Source organism: Delphinus delphis, chromosome 4, assembly GCF_949987515.2.
Source record: "Delphinus delphis chromosome 4, mDelDel1.2, whole genome shotgun sequence".
NCBI lineage: Eukaryota > Metazoa > Chordata > Mammalia > Artiodactyla > Delphinidae > Delphinus > Delphinus delphis.
Window position 1 is genome coordinate 91,721,601 of NC_082686.1, and position 20,534 is coordinate 91,742,134.

Sequence of the window (20,534 nt, forward strand, 5' to 3'; positions counted from 1 at the left end):
ATGATGCATGTAAGTCAAATCATTATCCTGTATACCTTAAACTTATACAGTACTGGAAGAAAAAAATTAAAATATTTAGATTTAAAAAAAAAAGAAAGGAGTTGTGGTCTCCACTCCTGAGAGTGCTGTTGGGAAACAGCTTTCAGCTATCAGTCCCTTCAAAGGTCAGACTTAGAGGCAGAGACTCACCTGGCCCACAGTGATATCCTGGGTGTCCCACATCAAATGACTGACTTACATGGAAAAAAAAGTTCTGCCCCTCTAAGCCCAACTCACGAAAACTCTCATGGGTCAGTCTAGCTCCAGATCTTCATGTGGTGCTGGCGAAGACGGTCATTGGGACTATGGAGTAGTTTAACTCTGGCCCAATCCTGCTTCCTTTCCTCCCTTCCACAGGTATTGGTCCCAGGGCACACCATTCCAAACGTCCTGTACCCTAAACTCTGTGTTAGAGTCAGCTTTGGGTGGAGGCCAACCTGTGACATAGGATTAGTGGTGATATATAGAAAGGCCCTGATAAACCATTCATCATCAGATAAGTAAAGGCTGCTGTGGTTATCCTCAAACAAGTAAACAATAAATTACACAGTGGTTAATAACTACTGCTGCTATGAAGACAGGGAAGATACTGGTATATAATCAAAAACAAAGTTAGTTCAATCACTTTGATAATTAATAGGATAATTCAGGCCCAATATAGGTTCTAGAGAACTAGGGTCATCACATGGATAATTTAGGTCGAAATATACTTTTACATAAAATGCCTACACAACTGAAGCAGAATTTTTTTCTTGGATAGTTATGAATTATCTCATATTTTTATTTGTTTTCAAAATGTAAATATAGTCTAAGATGGCAAACTTTGACGAAATAATTCACTGGGTTCTCCAGTGGTATCTAAACAGTGGTCTTTATTTCTCACTGAGTTGATTATGCTTTTGTAACAAAATGCTTAAGGAAAATTAGTGAATAAAAAATGCCACAATAGGGCTTCCCTGGTGGTGCAGTGGTTGAGAGTCCGCCTGCTGATGCAGGGGACACAGGTTCGTGCCCCGGTCCGGGAAGATCCCACATGCCGCGGAGCGGCTGGGCCTGTGACCCATGGCCGCTAAGCCTGTGCGTTCGGAGCCTGTGCTCCACAACGTACCGCCAAAAAAAAAAAAAAAAAAAGCCACAATGGAAACTTGACAGAATAGAGTCAAACTGATACATAATAATTCCTAATATGTTAATATGAAATCTTATTACTGAAATAAGAAAAGACTTGATAGGCATCATCAGTTAATAAGATAACATAAATAATGCTAAAAGTTTATGTTTTTATTCCAAGGTGTTCCAGGCAATGCTGGACAGTAATCAACAAGTCATGTTTAGATGTGCTACACTGAAACAAACTCACAAAAACCAGTTCATCACCATAATATTAGAGCAACTAAGTAATCCTTCGAGATATATCCTTTTTCTTACCATTATCTAAGATAGTAAAAACAGGAGAATTGTATATATATGAAATACATGACATTCTTCAAATCTAATTTTGTCTAATCCTAGAATCATTAATGGGGTAGGAGGCAACTACTCTTGGTTTTACCTCTTCTAAATTTTCCCATTTTGACAGACAAAAAGATCCCACAAATTAATTACTAATAGATGTAGCTACATTTATTGAGTCCTAATATGTGCCAGATGCTATGCTAAAATACTTTTTTGGATAATTTCATTTTAACCCTAACAAATACACTATTAGGTAGGAGCTCTGATTATTGCCTTCTTTACAAATTGAAAAAAAAAAAGAAAAATAGAAAGATTAACTAATTGCCCAAATGGCATAGGCAGAAGTTGAACCTCTCATATATATAATTGGAAAATTTAAAACCTAAACCAAATTAAATGAGCATAGCATCTTGTTTAATCTTTATAATATGTAAATCTATTAAATATATTAATATGAATTAGTCTTATTATCAAATGAAAAAAGAGTAAATCCTTCTGGAAAGCAGGAATAGTTTCGAATTACCCATTCATACTCTTTCTATCCTATGAATTATAGTTACTTTTTTTAAACAGTCCTGACAACCACATATAAGTTTTCCATTTTATTCCTTTCTTTAGTCTAATTCAGAGTCCACACCATAAAATTTGTGTACAGCATTATATACAGAAGTCATATATATCAAAATTTACCCACTGAGAAATTTTCAAGGGTAATCATGGATGATAAGCAATTTTCCCTCCCTCTTCCATATTCAGTAACATTTAATTACACTGTTTCCTATCTTGTATTTTATTTACAGCACTTATCACAATAAGTAATTATACATTTAGTTTCGGGTCATTTGTTTAATGTTTGTTTCCACACAATACTGTAAACTTCATAAAAGAACAAACCCTGCTGGTTTTGTTTACATTGTATCCCCAACACTTGGCATGGGCTTGTACCAAGTAGAGGAACAATAATTATTGTTGAATGTAGGAATAAAAGTTAGAAAGGAAGGAGGTGTTCACATTGTAACTTAGTTAAAATCAGCTCCTGAGAGATTGAGAATTCACTTTGCACATGATAAAGATCAATACATACATTATGATGTATTTTAAAAGAACATATTATACCTAATAAATGTGGATATAGACTTTGATGCTGAAAACTTACAGGAGAAAATTTTGAAAAGGTATGATCCCATCTTTGAAAATGGCAATTGAAATATTTTAAAATGTGGATAAAAATATTCTCAGATTAAATTATTAGCTGGTGGCAAAGATATGAGTTTACAAAACTAATTTCAGCACTAATTTCTGAAATACCAATCACAATCCATTAACCAAGTTAGAGACGCCACAGTGTAGGTACAACTTTTTTGGTGGCCCCTTAAACCATCTTGATAAGGAACTCATTAAAAACATACTTTAAAATCATATTAATTCCAAAAGTTAATTAATGTAATATATCATATTAATAGAAAAAAACAAAATTATATAATCATGTCAATAGACAAACAAAAAGTATTTGATAAAATTCAATACACTTTCATGATAAAAATTCTCAAAACACTATGAATGAATACAAAGGAATTTCCTCAACCTGATAAAAGGCATTTACAAATAAAACACAGCTAATATCATACTTAATGGTATGGTAAAAAAAACCTAAATGATTTCCTTCTAATATCAGGAACAAGACAGAAATGTCCACTCTTTACTTTTATTCAGCATTGTACTGGAGGGTCTCAGGACTTCCCTGATGGCGCAGTGGTTAAGATTCTGCCTGCCAATGCAGGGGACACTGGTTCAATCCCTGGTCTGGGAAGATCCCACGTGCCACAGAGCAACTATGCCTGTGTGCCACAACTACTGAGCCTGAGCTCTAGAGCCCACAAGCCACAATTACTGAGCCCACGTGCCACAACTACTGAAGTCCACAGGCCTAGAGCCTGGGCTCCACAACAAGAGAAGCCACCAGAATGAGAAGCCTGTGCACCACAACAAAGAGTAACCCCCGCTTGCTGCAACTAGAGAAAGCCCGTGCACAGCAATGAAGACCCAACGATGAAGACCCAACACAGCCATAAATTAATTAATTAATTAATTTAAAAAATTCTACTGGAGGTTCTAGACACAGCAATTACACAAGAACAAAAAAATGTCGACCTAGAAAAGAAAGAAGTAAAACTATTTTTATTTGCAGGTGACATTATGTTGCATATAGAATATCCTAAGGAATCAACTAGAAAAACTATTAGGACTAATAAACTCAGCAAGATGGCAGGATACAAGATCAAATGTATAAAATCAATTATATTTCTACATATTAACAATCAACTTTGTGAAAATGATATTAAGGAAACCATTGCATTTAAAATAGCATCAAAAAGAATAAAATACTTAGAAATAAACTTAACAAAAGAAGTGAAAATCTTATACACTGAAAACTACAAAACACTGTTGAAAAAAACTTAAAAAGTTATAAATAAATGGAAATACATCCCACGTTCATTGATCATGTCTTAATATTGTTAAGATGGCAATGCTGCCCTTGACTGAAAGATTCAGAACAATCCTTATCAAAATTTCTGCTGCCTTTTTTGCAGAGTAAACAAGCTGATCCTAAAATTCATATAGAAATTCAACAGACCTAGAATAGCCAAAATAATCATGAAAAGAAGGAGCAAGTTTGTAGGATTCATACTTCCCAATTTAAAAACTTACTGTGGTACTGGCATATGGATAGATGTGTAGATAAATGGAATGGAATTGAGAGTCCAGAAATAATCCCATACAAATATGGTCAGTTGATTTTTGATGAAGGTGCCAAGACAGTTCAATAGAGGAAACACAGTCTTTTCTTTTCAACAACTTGGGCTGGGATAACTGGATATCCACATGCCAAAGAATAAAGGTGGACCTCTACCTTACACAACACACACAAATTAGCTCAATTTGGATTATAGACCTAACTGTAAGAATGAAAACTATAAAACGCTTAAAACAAAATATATAAATAAATGTTAATGATCTTGGATTAGGCAATGGTTTCTTAGATACAACACCAAAAGCACAAGTAACAACAAAAACAAAAAAGACAAAATTTGACTATTTCAAAATTAAAAACTTTTTGTCTTACAAAGAATACCATGAAGAAAGTGAAAAGACAATCTGTGAAGTGGGGAAAACAAATTTGCAAATTATTATATCTGATAGGGGATATATTAGTCTGCTAGGGCTGCTCTAACAAAATACCACAGATTAGGTAGTTTAAACAATAGAATTTATTTCTCACTGTTCTGGAAGCTAAAAGCCCAAGATCATAGCGCCAGCACTTGTTTTTTCCTGAGGTCTCTCTATTTGGTTTGCCCACCTTCTCACTGTACCCTCACATGGCCTTTCCTTGGTACATGTGAGTGGAAAGACAGAGAGAGAAAGGAAGCAGGCATCCTTGGTGACTCTCCATCTTCTTATAAGGACACTAGTCCTAAGTCCACCCATGTGAACTTATTTAACCTTAATTACCTCTTTGCATTTCTCCAAAGAATATATACAAAAGACAAAGAAACACATTTTAAAAATGTTTGAGACCATTAGTTATTGGGAAAATGAAAGTCAAGAATCACTATGAAATATCACTTCATACTTTCATACTCACTAGTATAGCTATAATAAATAAGACATACAGTAACAAGTGTTGGTGAGGATGTGGAAAAATTGGATTCCTCATACATGTAAAATAATATGATCACTTTTGAAAACAGTTTGGCAGCTCCTTAGAACATTAAACATAGAATTATTATATGACCCAACAATTCCAATCTTAGGTATATCTAAGAGAAATGAAAAAATATATCCACCAAAAATGTGTACACAAGTGTTCATAAATCCACACAAAAATTTGTCCGTGAATGTTAACAATAGATCAAAAGTGAAAATAGGGCTTCTCTGGTGGCGCAGTTGTTGAGAGTCTGCCTGCCGATGCAGGGGACACGGGTTCGTGCCCCAGTCCGGGAAGATCCCACATGCCGTGGAGCGGCTGGGCCTGTGAGCCATGGCCGCTGAGCCTGCGCATCCGGAGCCTGTGCTCCGCAACGGGAGAGGCCACAACAGTCAGAGGCCCACGTACCGCAAAAAAAAAAAAAAAAAAAAAAGTGAAAATATTCCAATTATCTGTTTACTAGCAAATGGATAAATAAAATATGGTATTCCATATAATGGAATATTTTTCATTAATAAATAATGAAGTACTGATATATGCTACAACATGAATAAACTTTGAAAATATTACACTAAATTATAGAAACCAGTCACAAAAAAATCACTTATTGTATAATTATATATATACGAAATGTCCAGAATTGGCATGTCTATAGAGATAGAAAATAGATTAGTGGTTGCCTAGGGCTAGGTCTAGGTAGGGGAGATGAATTGTGGGGAAGAGTGGGAGCAATTGCTAATGGCTGTGGGATTTCCTTTTGAGAGGATAAATATGTTCTAAATTAGATTGTGGTGATGGTTGCACAACCCTGTGAACTTCCTAAAAACCATTTTAAATTGTACACTTAACCTGGTGAAATGTATGATATGTGAACTATATCTCAATAAAGATGGAAGATATAATTTCATTTCTATTAAATCATTTTCTACATCATTTAGGTGGCTTTTCAATAATAATTACTAGTCTACTTATGAAGAAAGTATCACCTATTAAAAGACATGTGGAAAAGCAATGAAGAAAAAAATAACATTTCTTCAGCTATGGATATCTAGTTGCTTTTCAAATGTTAAGTGAATATCTCCTACTTAATGCTATGTCTAAGCTATTTACAATTTGTTTGAAGGCTTAATCACTCAATATCTCTTTCAATTATCATGTTTGTCAGTTCATTGTCATGTTGACTTTATAGAATATTTATAGAGCTATTTGTTCTTATTTTGTTCTCAAATTTTAACTTAAAAGACCCTCCTGTTTCCTTAAGCAAATTCTATCCCTTGGGTTCTGTTAAGTAATACATATGATACCAATAGCAAAAAAAAATACAGTAAGCTTTGGTCTTCTTTCTGCCAATGACTTTAGTTCAAAGACACTTCACAAAGTCTCAAAATTGAATGGATCTCTACAAGTCATTACCTGCTTCCCCAGTTGAGCACACAGGATTTAATTAATAGAATAATTGTTTAAAGAAATGGGTCTAGGCAAGAATCTAGATCTGGAAATGCCAACTTCTACACAGCTGTCCAACACGTACACTTAATCCCACATTTCAAACCATCCTACCACTTCCATTGTGAGACAACCCCCCAAAAATGTAAAAAAGAGAAAATGACAGAGAGAGAATAATGAAATCATCTCATGGATATTCCATGCATAGCGATCTTTTTCTCTATTAGATGGAGAAATGCCAATCTTTTGGCATTAGACTATTCTAGGGATATAAAAATATTTCAGGAAATAATACACATATACTCAAACAACTAGCGCACACTATTACAGCACATTTAAATAATCATATTAAAAATGCTGAGCTAGTAATTTCAACTTTTAAATTAAATAAGAGATAGCTCTATTTTTATAAAAATCTATTGTTTATTTTTTGGTAAATTCATTGTTTAACTTTTCCAAGTGGCAAATTTTCTCATGAGAACAGTGATTTTCTATAGATCATAATTTTGATTTTCTAGTAAGTAATAAAAACACAAATCAAGAGAGAAAAAATATTAAAGAATCAGCAATATCTTAATAATATTAAGGCTATCAGATATTCACAGTACCTTATTTCTCCACAACTCAAATATCATTAAATTGTTGTGTTAATAAAAATAACGAAAAACGAAAACCTTTTAAAAATCTAAATTTGATAGTAAATGCCACATGGGAAGAGCTATAATATCTATCATTTGATAGCCTCTCTGCAGAGCATATTTTTCTGTGATAGTAAAACTTAAGTACAGAAAAAGATACCCTCAGTTGGCAACCAACCAATGACTGAAAAAGAACTACTACCAGGCACGAGCAACTGAATATCCATAACTGTAGAAAACTACTCATCTTTAGAAATTTCATTCTTATATTTTCTCTATTCTCTCCCATTCCTCTTCCTATATTAATAGGGCTAGAATATAAAGAATAAATATGACAAAGGATTATAATAATATATTGGCTTGGCCTTATATAATCAATAATTCTAATTTATAAAACCATAAGTTTTGTCTAGTACCTCTAAAACTAAAGAAAAAGTAAAGTTGTTAATGTCATTTGACATGATTTATTGAGCAAATACTAGAGCAATTACATTGGGTAGAAGGTTGTCACTCTCTGAATATAACCTACTTGTCATTAAACATTAAATATATTGTAAAGTTTCATAAAATCAAGTTTTTCCATATACTTTACTCTGAAAAGGAAGAAAATGAATCCACAACTACTAAAAACTGGGCTTCTTGCTACTCTGGACCTTGGACTTCTCACATTCTCTCCAGTTGCTCAGCAACTGTAATTGTATTAGAATCATTATATTAACATTAGATACTACCAAGCTTTATTTTTCTTTCTTACAAAAGGAGAGCTATTGTTAAACCAAATAATTTATTTGAGGATAAAGGTAGCAGCATTTTGAATCTGAATGGGCTCAAGTGTATCTTTCAACCTGCACAATTCAAATCACTCCTATGCAGATATAAAACATCCAGTTGGATTATGTACTTTTGTGTCTTGTGTGATAAGACCTGAAAAAACTCAGGACTAATATAAATCCTTTTTCAAAAAAGAGTCTTAGTTGATATAATTATTTAAATTATGCTCTCTTTTGAAAAAGCTGACCATAGAAATAAATTCATTATAAATCAACAAATTTTCAAAAATACTTAAGATTGGATTTATTTTTTATTGTTTTATTTTATAACTGGAAGAAAGGACTATCCACACTTATTGGTAGAATGTTCTACAAAAAAGCCAATGCTTCTGGATGATTTTCAGAAGCACCATATAACTTACTACCACTCAGAACTACCAATAAACAAATGATTTGACCATAACTTTGGTGGTGATTTGTGCCTTAATTACAGTTTACCAAGAACCTATCATGATGACCACCCTACATTATTAGCCAGTAAGTGTTTTCTGAATCAAAATGAATAAAATAATCAATAGAATATACTCTAAAAAACCTATTGTTAAATAACCTGAATTAACCCAATTCTGGCTAGAGGTTATTTACCATGACTAGCCTCTAATGGGCTTGTGCTGTTAAAAAATAAAACCATTTCAACACAGTTTTTATATCTGAAAACCAATAGAGAGAATTTAATGAAAAAGAAACACAAATTACCAGATAATTCATATGAATACTATGATAAATCATCTTCTATCAATACAGATAAATTATTCTGTCTCATAAGAGAAAAGAATATGGCAAGACAAAATAAATTAGGATACTGTTTATTTCTCTAAAAACCTGTATCCATCACGAGACACTAAGTACTTATGCACTTAAGGACATTGTTATCCTTGTAAACACCTTATAAGTGCAGTGGTTCCAATGACTCAAAATGAACCTTCATATTTCAATGCTTATGACACATTTTATCATATAAAGATAAAGTGACTATTTTTATCTTACATAAATCAATCCAAATCTCTGCTAAGTTCAAAAAAATGTATTGGCAAACGCTTTAAACTGGCAATTTAAACTGAAAGATATTTATACTGTAGACAGAGAGGGCTTATTTTAGCAAGGCCAACTCAAAATGAATATTCTAGCTATGCTTGCTATTATCCCTTACTCCCTTAGAGCAGATAATATCTTTACTCTTAACTGTCAGGTTTTGTTTTTAACTTTGAAATTTTAACTGTTTTTTTTCCAAGAAGAGTTAATCACACATAAAGATAACTGATTTGAGGCATCAAATAAGGCTATAATATAATACAATGCCAACATTATGAAAGATCCTAAAATTGGGGGGAAACTTAAAATTGTACAAGGGATGGAGCTAGCTTTCTTTTTTAAGAATGATAAGAAGGCACAAAAAACATTATGGGAGAGTGGTGATAGTCAAACCAAATATAGGTCATTTGCTATGTTAGATAGCTTACCTTTGGGTAGATGTTTCAAAATGGGGCCAGAAGACAGTGTTGATTGGGGCTATACTGTCTCCACCACACCCGTATGGATAAAAAGGGATCGAACAAATGTCAAGAGAATTGGCACACAAGATGGGTCAGTCACCACCCATCTAAGCAACAGAAAAAATGGGAAAAACAGAATTCTTAGCCCTAAGCTTTGATTTGGTCTTGGAACACTATGTTAATACAACATTAACATAGTGTTATGTGATACAACATTCTCCTCATCTGGGGAGAATATTTTTAAATGTTACAGAAGAGCAGCTTTTGGAAGCTGCTCTTGGAAGCTTTGGCTTGGAAGAAGCCACTTGGAAGAAGTGGCTCTAACACTGCCTATGGGCTTAAGTGTTTTTTAAATGCATGCAGGAAAGTTATGTGGTCTCTGAAGATGCTCTCTTAATGGTTTCTGTCCAAGACTTCTCAATGTCGAAATCTTGTGAAAGGGCCTATTCTCTCATTTTCCAAATGGAGCAAGAGCTGAGAGGACAATCTGAGCCCTGAGCTTCTCTTCAACACTGCTATTTATCTTTGTGTCATGCAGAGTTCTGGCAGATAGCACACACGAAGGAGTCAATTGACAATGTAATTAACAGATAATCTACAGAAGTATGGACAGGGCTATGGGAACCAACAGGGGATGGTGAAGCATCCAGGACCTAGCAACAGTAGGAAGCTGTTACCACCCCTAAGTCTAATAGGACAAGAAGATCAAGCAACATTATTAGATTTCAGTGAGAACTAGAACCTGAGCAGTATAAGTAGAAAGACTATGTAGTGAACTGAGGGGTAAAAATAGAGACTTCCTAGATCAATCAGGTTTATAAAAGTGAAAGAGAAGCAATAATTACAATAGGAATTGTAGGAATAGGAAAAATATCTTTTAAATCAATCCTCGATTTGTCAAACTGTTTATTTGATGTGTCAGTATGGTCAATAACAATTTCTTCAGATGTTTGCTTACTTGCAGAAAAATCTTTCCCTAGTTCCATCAGTGTTTCATTTGTATGTGTATCAAAAGTTTGTATTATTGCATGACTTTTTTAAAAAGTATGGACATATTGATATCCTCCTGTGTATAATACATATTCTTCATGGGATTTTGGAAAATATAACATTAAATATGGATCTTTTAGGAAACAATTGAAGAGTAAGCTTAGTTTTAAAGCCACTTATGCATGCTCTATGGAGGGCAACAATCTTTGTTCTGCTCATTGAAATATCTTGTGTCTAGTTCAGTAGCTGACATGTATGAGGTACTCAGTAAATACTTGTTGAATGAAATATAAATGATGATTATTTTGCTGTCTATATTTTTGTGGTAGCCCATAATACTTCTGTTATTTTCTTTTTACTTCAGATGCTGCTTTCAAGCCAGATAAGGCTTCACAGTTTGCTGTCTACTACCCAGGTTTCTCATGGTCATTCTCTGTCTAATTTCAACCCCAATTTAAAACGAAAGAATTCTCTACCCATGTTTATTTTATCTCCTACATACAATGTATTGGTGAATCATCATTTCCTATTCTATAACATGATTCTTATGTGTTCTTCTCATCTTCCCCCAACCCCAAAGAAGTCTTTATCACCAGCCTCAGTTAATTGCTTTTTAGACAATGGAAACTATCTTTATGTTGATACTCAGTTTCTAATCCATCCCTAAATTACTTTTATAACTTTCAAAATTATTTTACATTTCCTTCATTTTGATTCTGTGTTGCAATAACTTACATCATCATAAATTCCTAAGTATTACCTACAAAGTATTTGAGTAGCCACTTATAAAGATATACCACACTAAACACATGAACATGCTGATTAGATTAGTCCTGGGTAAACAGAATATTTTTAAGAGCAAATAAAAACAAATGAAAAGAATATAAACCTTATTTTTATTTTTACAAAGCCTAATAAATTAGAGAGAGGCTACATGAAAACAATAGAACGGCATTACTTATGGTTTGACAGGAGGTTTTTGTTTGTTTGCTTGTTTTGGTTTGTTTGTTTGCTTTAGTTTTCTTCCTAGAATTGATTAATAATGAGTTTATACAATGTCCTAATTCTTCAATGGATGAAGTTATTGACAACTGACAAGTAAATATCATACTCATATGGAACATAAGTATTCTAATAAAGATGCCATTTGAAAAATAAACTCATTTACTTTAAAGAATTAGCTCATGCAATCTTAAGTCACTTTCATTAAATTATAAACATGTTAATGTTACTTATATCCAAAAATAACTGACAGTTTCTTCTGTCGTTGTTGAAGTGTAAGTATTTCGGCCCAGTTCTAACATTTGCAAGTCCGGAGCAAGAGTACAAACAGAGGACCCAACCCTCAGCCTCACCCCATTCTCTTCCTAAACCAGGCTCCATCAGGAAAATCAGAAGCCTGGTGCGTGTGTGGAGACCACCAGCTGCATCTGAGCCCTACTGGCTCCTCCCTGCCCCTGGCTCCATCCGCCAAGACAGATTCAGAAAGAGACCTGTGCAAGGCCAGGAAGCAGGTTAGGGGTATATCTGGGGCAGAGAATTTCTGGCTCTCTGGTACCAACATTATGGGATTGGGATGTGGGGGATACAGGGAGGGACATGGGCTCCAGTTGGGCATGTCCCTTTGGGAGAGATGTGGTGGGAGGAGGGTCAGCCAAGGATCTGGAAAGAATGCAGCCCAAGGCAGGGTCCTGGTTGTCCAGGTCTAAGTGAAGGGCAGAAGAGTACCAACTGCATTTCATGAGAATTTTTTATGGAAAGGGTCCAAAACATTACAAAAACTAAAAACACTCAGAAAACTTGTGAAATTTTTTACCCTATATAGGAAATTTTCTGAGATGTAGTAGATGTTCACAACTCTTATTTCAACACAATGTTCTTTTGCAACTGCACTTTCCTACAGTAAGTACTCCAAAGCTAACAAACCCTAAAGCAAACTCTAAAACTCAAAACATGAACTAAAGTATACTTTATATTTTCCTATATTATATTTTTTGTTTCTATGTACACTATATCTCACCGATGTCTACCAGGACACATGTTAAGTGGATATAAAACTGAAGTAAATAATAATAAAACTGACAACATGTCCTTGATTCTAAATAAATTATCAGCATTCTTTAGAGTACCCACTGGGTACACATTGTTGCATGGGGATATTAATGATTTACAAATTATTATTTTTCTGCATGTTGTTACATTTTATAGAGAAATATTTCAACAAGATACAAAACAACTATTCTTTACTTATGCACATTTTTGACAGATTATTGTTTTTAATGAACCACATAATGGAGAAGAGGAAAAGAAATCAGGTCAGATGAAGCATGCCATATTGATCAATTTTATAATAAGCTAGAGTATCAATATTAGGAACCGAACAAATGGGGAGATTTCTAGGATCTTGACCCTTTACAAGGCTACAACGCTCTACCAGGAAACTGGGGCCCAAGTGTCCACAATTGTCAGGAAATCCCACTTGGCTCCTGTAGGAATGTGTAAAATTGTCATACAGCCTCCTCCCTTGAATAGAGTAAAAGAGAGCAGTCCCTAGTTTTTAGGGATGTCAAAGACCCCGTTTTTCCTCAAGGGCCACTCCAGTTGTGAAGGAAATATGTCAGAGGTTTCACTTAGCATGACAAGGTCCCATTGGCAGGTACACTCCATCTAATGCTTCTGGAATCAGACCTGGTGGCCAGCATTTTCCAGCAGGGCCTTTGTGACGGCTGATCTCAAAGTTTGTACCTCTAACTTTGCTCGGCTTCCACATGGTCTCTAAGTGGCAGCTTTCAGCAACGGCGTCCATGGTTGACTTCTCTCAGCAGCTGTTGCTAAGTCAGCTATTCCATGTGGTTGCTGTTCTAACACTGGCTGCTGGTAGAAAGCAGTGTCCTGAAGCCATCTCTGTGGCTTTTCATCTACCTTTTGCATTTCAGATCCTTCTCACCTCCTTAAATACTGGTCTAAAAACATCTTCTAGGTTTTGTTTCTTTAAATCAATTAATGAGTTCCCTGTTAACCCCCAGCACCATCTCTAGAAGGCATTTCACACCAGGGTTCCTGGTGAGACCTATAGACATAGTTAGGATACTTTAGTTTTCCCAAATAATTGCATTTTAAAAGAATTTACTTAAAATCTTTCTTAAGTCACAATTGGGCAACAAGACTCAGTAATATTTTGTAGGGTCTGTTGACTCTCCCTTTCCTCCCTACCCAATCCCAACCCCAGCTGCTGACTTAACTTTCTTTGGTGGCAGCAAAGTGCAAAGAAAGTAAATGAAACACGACAAACTGTCACAATAGATAGCAACTCCAGCCAGTCCTAGAAGCCACCACACCAATATTGTAAGCTGTTTTCTATTCTAGTCCTGGTGTTCTGTCCATGTATTATTGGCCACCAGACAGAACAAATGAGGTCATATGGGTTAATGAAAACAGTTTTCTTACAATGACAATAATCTCAGCAGCAGAAGATACTATAAGTCTCCATTACTCAAGAAGATTCCAATCTCACAGGCTCATTACGATCTCTCTACTTAAGACCTAGTTCATCCTTTTGTGATCATTTGTTTTCTACAACACAAACCTCTCAAACATTTGTATTACAATATCCTGAGCATGAGAAGGGAGCCCTGTAATCTAGGTAATCAGTAGTGCTGCCTGTGCAAGTTGGTCTGGGTTGGACCCTCTGTTCCACTTGGTTCCCAAGACAGATCTCTGTATTTGGCTCACCTCAATTTGAGGTAATATTGAGAATGTATGCACTTTATAACAGCATTTTTCTTACTCTCATCTCTTTGTCCTTTCATTAGTAAAATAGATTTGGGTGAAAAATACCTCCCAATAATGTCATAATCCATGGTGCTTCGTTGCTATATTTTGCTGCGCCTAAGATGCCAAGTTCTGTTGAGACTCCCCTGGTTAAAATCAAACTCCCAGGATCTCTCATTGTTTATTCCCCCTCAGGAAGTTAAAGGAAGAACTTGTCAGCCTTTCAAAAGAGAACCTGAACTCATATTCAAAGAACTTAGCAAAAGGCTCTAACATTTCTTTTTTAGTCTACTTTAGAGAGCAACAAGGGTATTTATTCATATATACATATCATCTACCCTCTATTTATCTATTATCTAACCTTCATATCACGAACACTCTAAAAGTGATTGTGAACTACTGATTTGGTTATTAATCAAGTTAATCTGTCTTTTCTTTTCCAGTATAGGTAGGGACAAATACTTAAGTACAAGGTATAAAAGTTATCAGAAAGCACATGAAGTTTCAGCTTAAGTATAAGAAATTGACATACAAGTTGATCACCAATTTATAAAAACCCAGAAGATGTATTCCCTTCTTGATATGTCCCTAGGACATATCTCTGTCCTAGCTAGGTTTAAAAAATACATTTAAGCCCTATTCCAGAGATAAAATGGATATTAACAACTATGGTTTTCCAACAATTCTCAGATTGCAATTTTGTTCAGGGAGCTACTTCTGAATTATTTGAGTTAAGAAAGGGCAAACATTTTAAATTATTTAGTCTGTGCTGATTTTCTAATACAGTTTATCCATTCATTTATAGGATCATCTTTTTAAGCACAGTATAAGTTTGCTTCTAATGCCACACACCAGTTGCCATAGCAATAATTTTCTTCCATTCATGTGTACATTGACTTCCTTTCTGTTTTTTAGGCTACCTTTCCAGACACTTTTGCTCATGGAAATCTATGAAAAGTCATTTTTTTTCATGGTGTTGTCTAAAGCAAATGTTTAATGAGTTTTAAATCTACAAATGCAATATGCCTCTGCTGTGCTGTGTTCTTCATTTATCACCAAATAATACACATTTCTCTTAATCAACTTAACAGATGAAGGAAATCAGGTTGATCACAGATAAACCTAGATAAGCTGAGTTCCTTAATATACTAATATATTCCAAGGCTTTGAAAACTTTAGGTACTTAAAATACAATGTGCTTTGATAAGGTCCTGCCGAGTACTGAGCTAGCCCCTCCCCTCTCCCATCAATATCCACCAACTCACAGTTCCTTCCACAGGTTCCCTTCATGCTTCCAACTGTTTATTTTTTTTTAGGGGTCAACTCTTACATGCTATGTCCTTTCTCATAATTATACAACAGTAACTCTTTTAATGAATATTATACAGTCCTAACCTATTTTATAGTACTGATTCTTCTGGAATTCATCGAAATACTATCAAACCTGCAATATTTTTGACATTTAATGAATTCAGAACATACAATCATGGACAGATAGCCACACCACACCACACACACACACACACACACACACACACACACACACACACACACACTTGTTCCCTGCCTCAACAATTTACTTGTGGATATGTTCTACATGGGGCCATAAACAATGGAAGAGCTAAATAACTATACAAGGGAACACCCATGAAACACTGCAAGGCATGATTAATTGCTTGAACAAGGGGTATAGACCATAAGGTTCATGGCAAACAAGAGACTAATCATTTTGCAATTCAGAGTTAAAGGATTATTCCCCCAGCTAAATACAGAAACTTCTGCCTGGGCATAAAAAATGTACCACATCTGATCCAGTTAATAAAGAGAACTCAGTGAAACCTGCGATGAGAACTTCAGTACCCTGAACCCTTCAACATTTGCTAAAATTGCTCAGTGACTTCAATTTTGATGCTTTCTTCCCCTCATGACAAACTTTCAATATGCCTTCTAAATTGACTATTATGTCTTTAACCCATTTATTCAACAAAAGATTTCATTCCATCCAGCACTGTGCTAGCTATTGTAGTACATGATCTATGTTAATCAAATCATGGGGCAACTCTATTTCAGTAAATATGGTTTGCGACACAAAGAGTAAAAGCAGCTTCCCTGGTGGTGCAGTGGTTGGGAGTCCGCCTGCCGATGCAGGGGACGGGGGTTCGTGCCCCAGTCCGGGAAGATGCCACATGCTGCGGAGCGGCTGGGCCCGTGAGCCATGGCCGCTGAGCCTGCGCGTCCCGAGCCTGTGCTCCGCAACGGGAGAGGCCACAACAGTGAGAGGCCCGCGTACCGCAAAAAAAAAAAAAAAAAAGGTTGGCTTCCTTCTAAGATGAAAGAGCAACGGAAGCTCCGCCCTTCCCGCCAGAGGGCAAGGGAGCTCTCCGTGCGATTGGTTGGGAACGGAATTCACACGAGTGTTACCGCTTTATTTTCAAGGAAATTCCACAGCCTTTCGGTCAGAAATTCCATAGCCTGATCGAGAGGATAAGAAGATGGTTGCTTCCGTGAGGCCGTGACAGAGGGAGGGAAAGAGGACGCCTCGCCCTTTTGAAAACAAAATCTCGACTCGGGACCTATTGCGGTAGGGGCGGAGCGACAATTCTCGCGCTCGGACCAGCTGCAGCTGCGCAGTCACATTTCCGTCCCCGCCCCCGATAAACTGCAGAACGATCTGTCATGGTGGCCGGGATGTTAGGTTTGTGCGGCCGCCGCCTTTTGGCGGTGGCGGCGAGGCGAGGGCTCCCGGCTGCCCGTGTTCGCTGGGAATCCAGCTCCTCCAGGGCTGTGATCGCCCCGTCCGCTGTGGCGGGAAAGCGGCCGCCGGAACCGACTTTACGCTGGCAGGGGGACCCAGATCCCGAGGACGAAAACCTCTACGAGAAGAACCCAGACTCCCACGGTTATGACAGGGACCCTGCTGTGGACCTCTGGAACATGCGGGTCGTCTTCGTCTTTGGCTTCTCCATCATCTTGGTCCTTGGCAGCACCTTTGTGGCTTATCTGCCTGACTACAGGATGCAGGAGTGGGCCCGCCGGGAAGCTGAGAGGCTTGTAAAATACCGAGAGGCCAATGGCCTCCCCATCATGGACTCCAACTGCTTCGACCCCAGCAAGATCCAGCTGCCAGAGGATGAGGACTGACCGGTTACTGAAAGGGGCTTAAGAAGCACCACCTTCTCCACCCCTTGTCTGCCATTCTGCCCTCTCTTCAGAGCACCTAATTAAAGGGACTGAAACTGTGAGAAAAAAAAAAAAAAAAAGAGTAAAAGCAGACATAGGGTCTTCAACCAAAAGCTGGGTTATACTTCAAATACTCATCTTCACATAGTGTGATTGGAGTTTTTTAGGCACATACATCTCTGACAGCATCATCAAAGTTGTATATTGTTATGTACACATATTTTCTATCTTACATTTTTAAAAAAGTCAAGGCAGAGTACCTTTCATTATGGAAGAGGGTGATATTATTTTACTGAATATAAATAAGTTCATAACACCCCAACTAGCCAAGCAAACAACTGTACATGCCACAGAACAAGACAATAGTTATACAACAATTTATCTATTTGTAAAAATGTAAAGATTTATCTAAGGGTATATAGTGATACATTTCCATCTTCTGTTAAACTATTTTAAAAGTTAAAGATAACAAATTAATCTTTAATCAGTCTTGAGGTCAAGAGAGCAAAGCACATTCCTGGCAAACCCTGTGTTGAATGAAGCCTATTTCTAACCCAGTAGTCTTTGTAGTTCCGGCTCTAGCTAAAAGCACCTTACAAGAAGTATTAAGTTACTTTTCAGCATGGCTCTGTCAAAACAATGAAGAAATCCAATAATTTAGCTTTGCAAAATCTAGAAATGTAAATAAACGAGATGCATTTAGGCAGTTTTGCGCATTGTGTTTTCATTACACTTTCAATGTTTTCCTTAACTTGTGAAATATTTTGTCAGTTTGGAGGGAGGAAAAGAAAACCTAAAAATTTCATCATCTCTAAGAATTCAAATCCAACTCTAACCCCCAAAGATGTCATCTCATCTCTTCATGGGTCCTTACAAGAATATAAAACAAATATATTATATTAACCCATTAGTTAACCAGTTAGTGAACTTTATTTTCTGCTGATTTACAGAACTATGTTTTATACATCATGTAATAATCACAATGATGAGATTAGCCAGATGTTCTAACTTCATATCAGAATATCTATATTTATTTGATAAGGCACTAGAGAAGCAAATTTAATTTTTGTATATTGAGGGTAGAAGGAGGGAAGCTGAGTGATGTTCCCTTAATCTTTATTACTATAGAAGGGCATAACCTTAACTAAACTTTCAGACAAACCTTGTGTTTCTTCGATACACCATGAACCTACGCCTTTTATATAACTTTACAATTCAGTTTTATACCTGATCTTTCCACATCAAGATGTATTATCTTTCCCTAAATTTCTTCTCCATTATTAGCAAATGGTTTCCTATTTGTTAATAGGAAAACCCAAATGGAACCTAAACGGAAAACCCAAAAAATCTCAGGGCTCCTTGTCATAGAGGAAGGGACAACTGGGGGTCTGGGAGGGAAATACAAAACAGACTAATCATCCTCTCTGCACAAGAATAACAAGCATAATTTTACTTTTTTCTGTAAAGCTTTTTGCCAAGCAAGGGGTCATGCAAAAATAATCAGATGGCAGCTTGATGCTTATTTAACTAGAGCTCCTGGCTGTGCCCTGGCCTTTTGGTACCAGTTAACTAACTAGATATTGGTATAAAGATACCACAGCTAATCATGTAATCCCTGTGCCTTTACACAGTCACTGGCTGTGGAAGATGCACTAAATTAGGACAAAAGGATCAATATCAACTGAGAAGAGCCTGCTGTAATCTACTGAAAACACAGCGATAAGGAGGTAATGAAGAGGCAAATTTGAATAGGGAAGTAGAGTACATTGACAAAGTTTAGAGCCAAAATCCACATTTGGAACCCATTAAAAAAATCATGAACGTTTAGTTTCAATTTCAAAGACTTCAAAGAGCATAAAACAAAATAAATAAATATGGCAGGAAAGCAACATAACTATAGTCTGTGTCTCATTCTCTCAGAGCCTACATCTTAATAACCACTCAATCGAAAGGCAGCAATCTGAAGTCAAGTGTCATACTCATGGTAAAGAACCAAAACTGTAGCATCACACCCACATCTGCCTAGATAAAGAAATGTCAAATTCAATAGCTTTACATAAAATCATATTCAAAGGACAAAATAAAGCATACCATGTTGACAAAGAAAAAATAAAACAGGACTAAGATAACCTGTATGTTTTTCAGAATAAGCTACGTTTGAAAAGAAGAAATAATATGTTATGCATGGAGCAGTTACTTCCACTTTGAAAAAACAAAGGGCTATAGGGTCTGCTCAAGTACAGAAGAAGTGAAAAGGGTATTAGGACCTGGTACGTGATTCAGGAGAACAAGTGTAAAAACTGCAATTTATCTGAACATTCAAGATAAATAAGTAAACAACTCTAAACTGCAAACATAATTTGCCTCTTTACCTTTGAAATGCACTTTAAATAGCAAAGAAAATGTATTTTTCTCCACATTCTGGCTGCTTTATAAACATTAATTAATTAATCTCAATAATACCCTTGTGACTGTGAATAGGTATTTTCTCTCTGTGTTCTACAAATGAGAAAACTATAATACTAATTATGTACATTCATAGAACTCTTTTTGCCTTAGGGGTTCAGGGTGCCTTATTATTTTGAAATGACTAAACAGACATTAATTATCACGATACCTTTGTGAGGTATATAAAACTACAATTAAATGAGTATGATTGAAAGATTAAAAATAAAGAATAAATTTTATCCTGCATTTGTTCCTTCTTAAAATCACCCCTATATAACAAGATGATCCTGGTTGGGTGATTGTAACTACAGCAATACTGAGATACTATTTTGGAAATATAAAAATGTTGTACAGTGTTTTTTCTTCAAAGATACTAAAAAAATTGACCTCAAATAAGTCTTAGAATTTTCTAATCAAAAGGAAAGGAAACAGAGAAGATGCAATAGGAAGTCAAGAAGAATGATAAATGAGCAGACATTTATTAATTTAACAAATATCTACTCAGTTCTGATAATGGAGCAGCCATGATTCTAGGTCC

General features: G+C 35.9%; 1 pseudogene; it reads left to right on the plus strand.

The window, feature by feature from the left end:
• Positions 1 to 16,805: 16,805 nt before the first annotated feature.
• Positions 16,806 to 17,611, plus strand: LOC132424199 (NADH dehydrogenase [ubiquinone] 1 beta subcomplex subunit 11, mitochondrial pseudogene; annotated as a pseudogene).
• Positions 17,612 to 20,534: the final 2,923 nt, after the last annotated feature.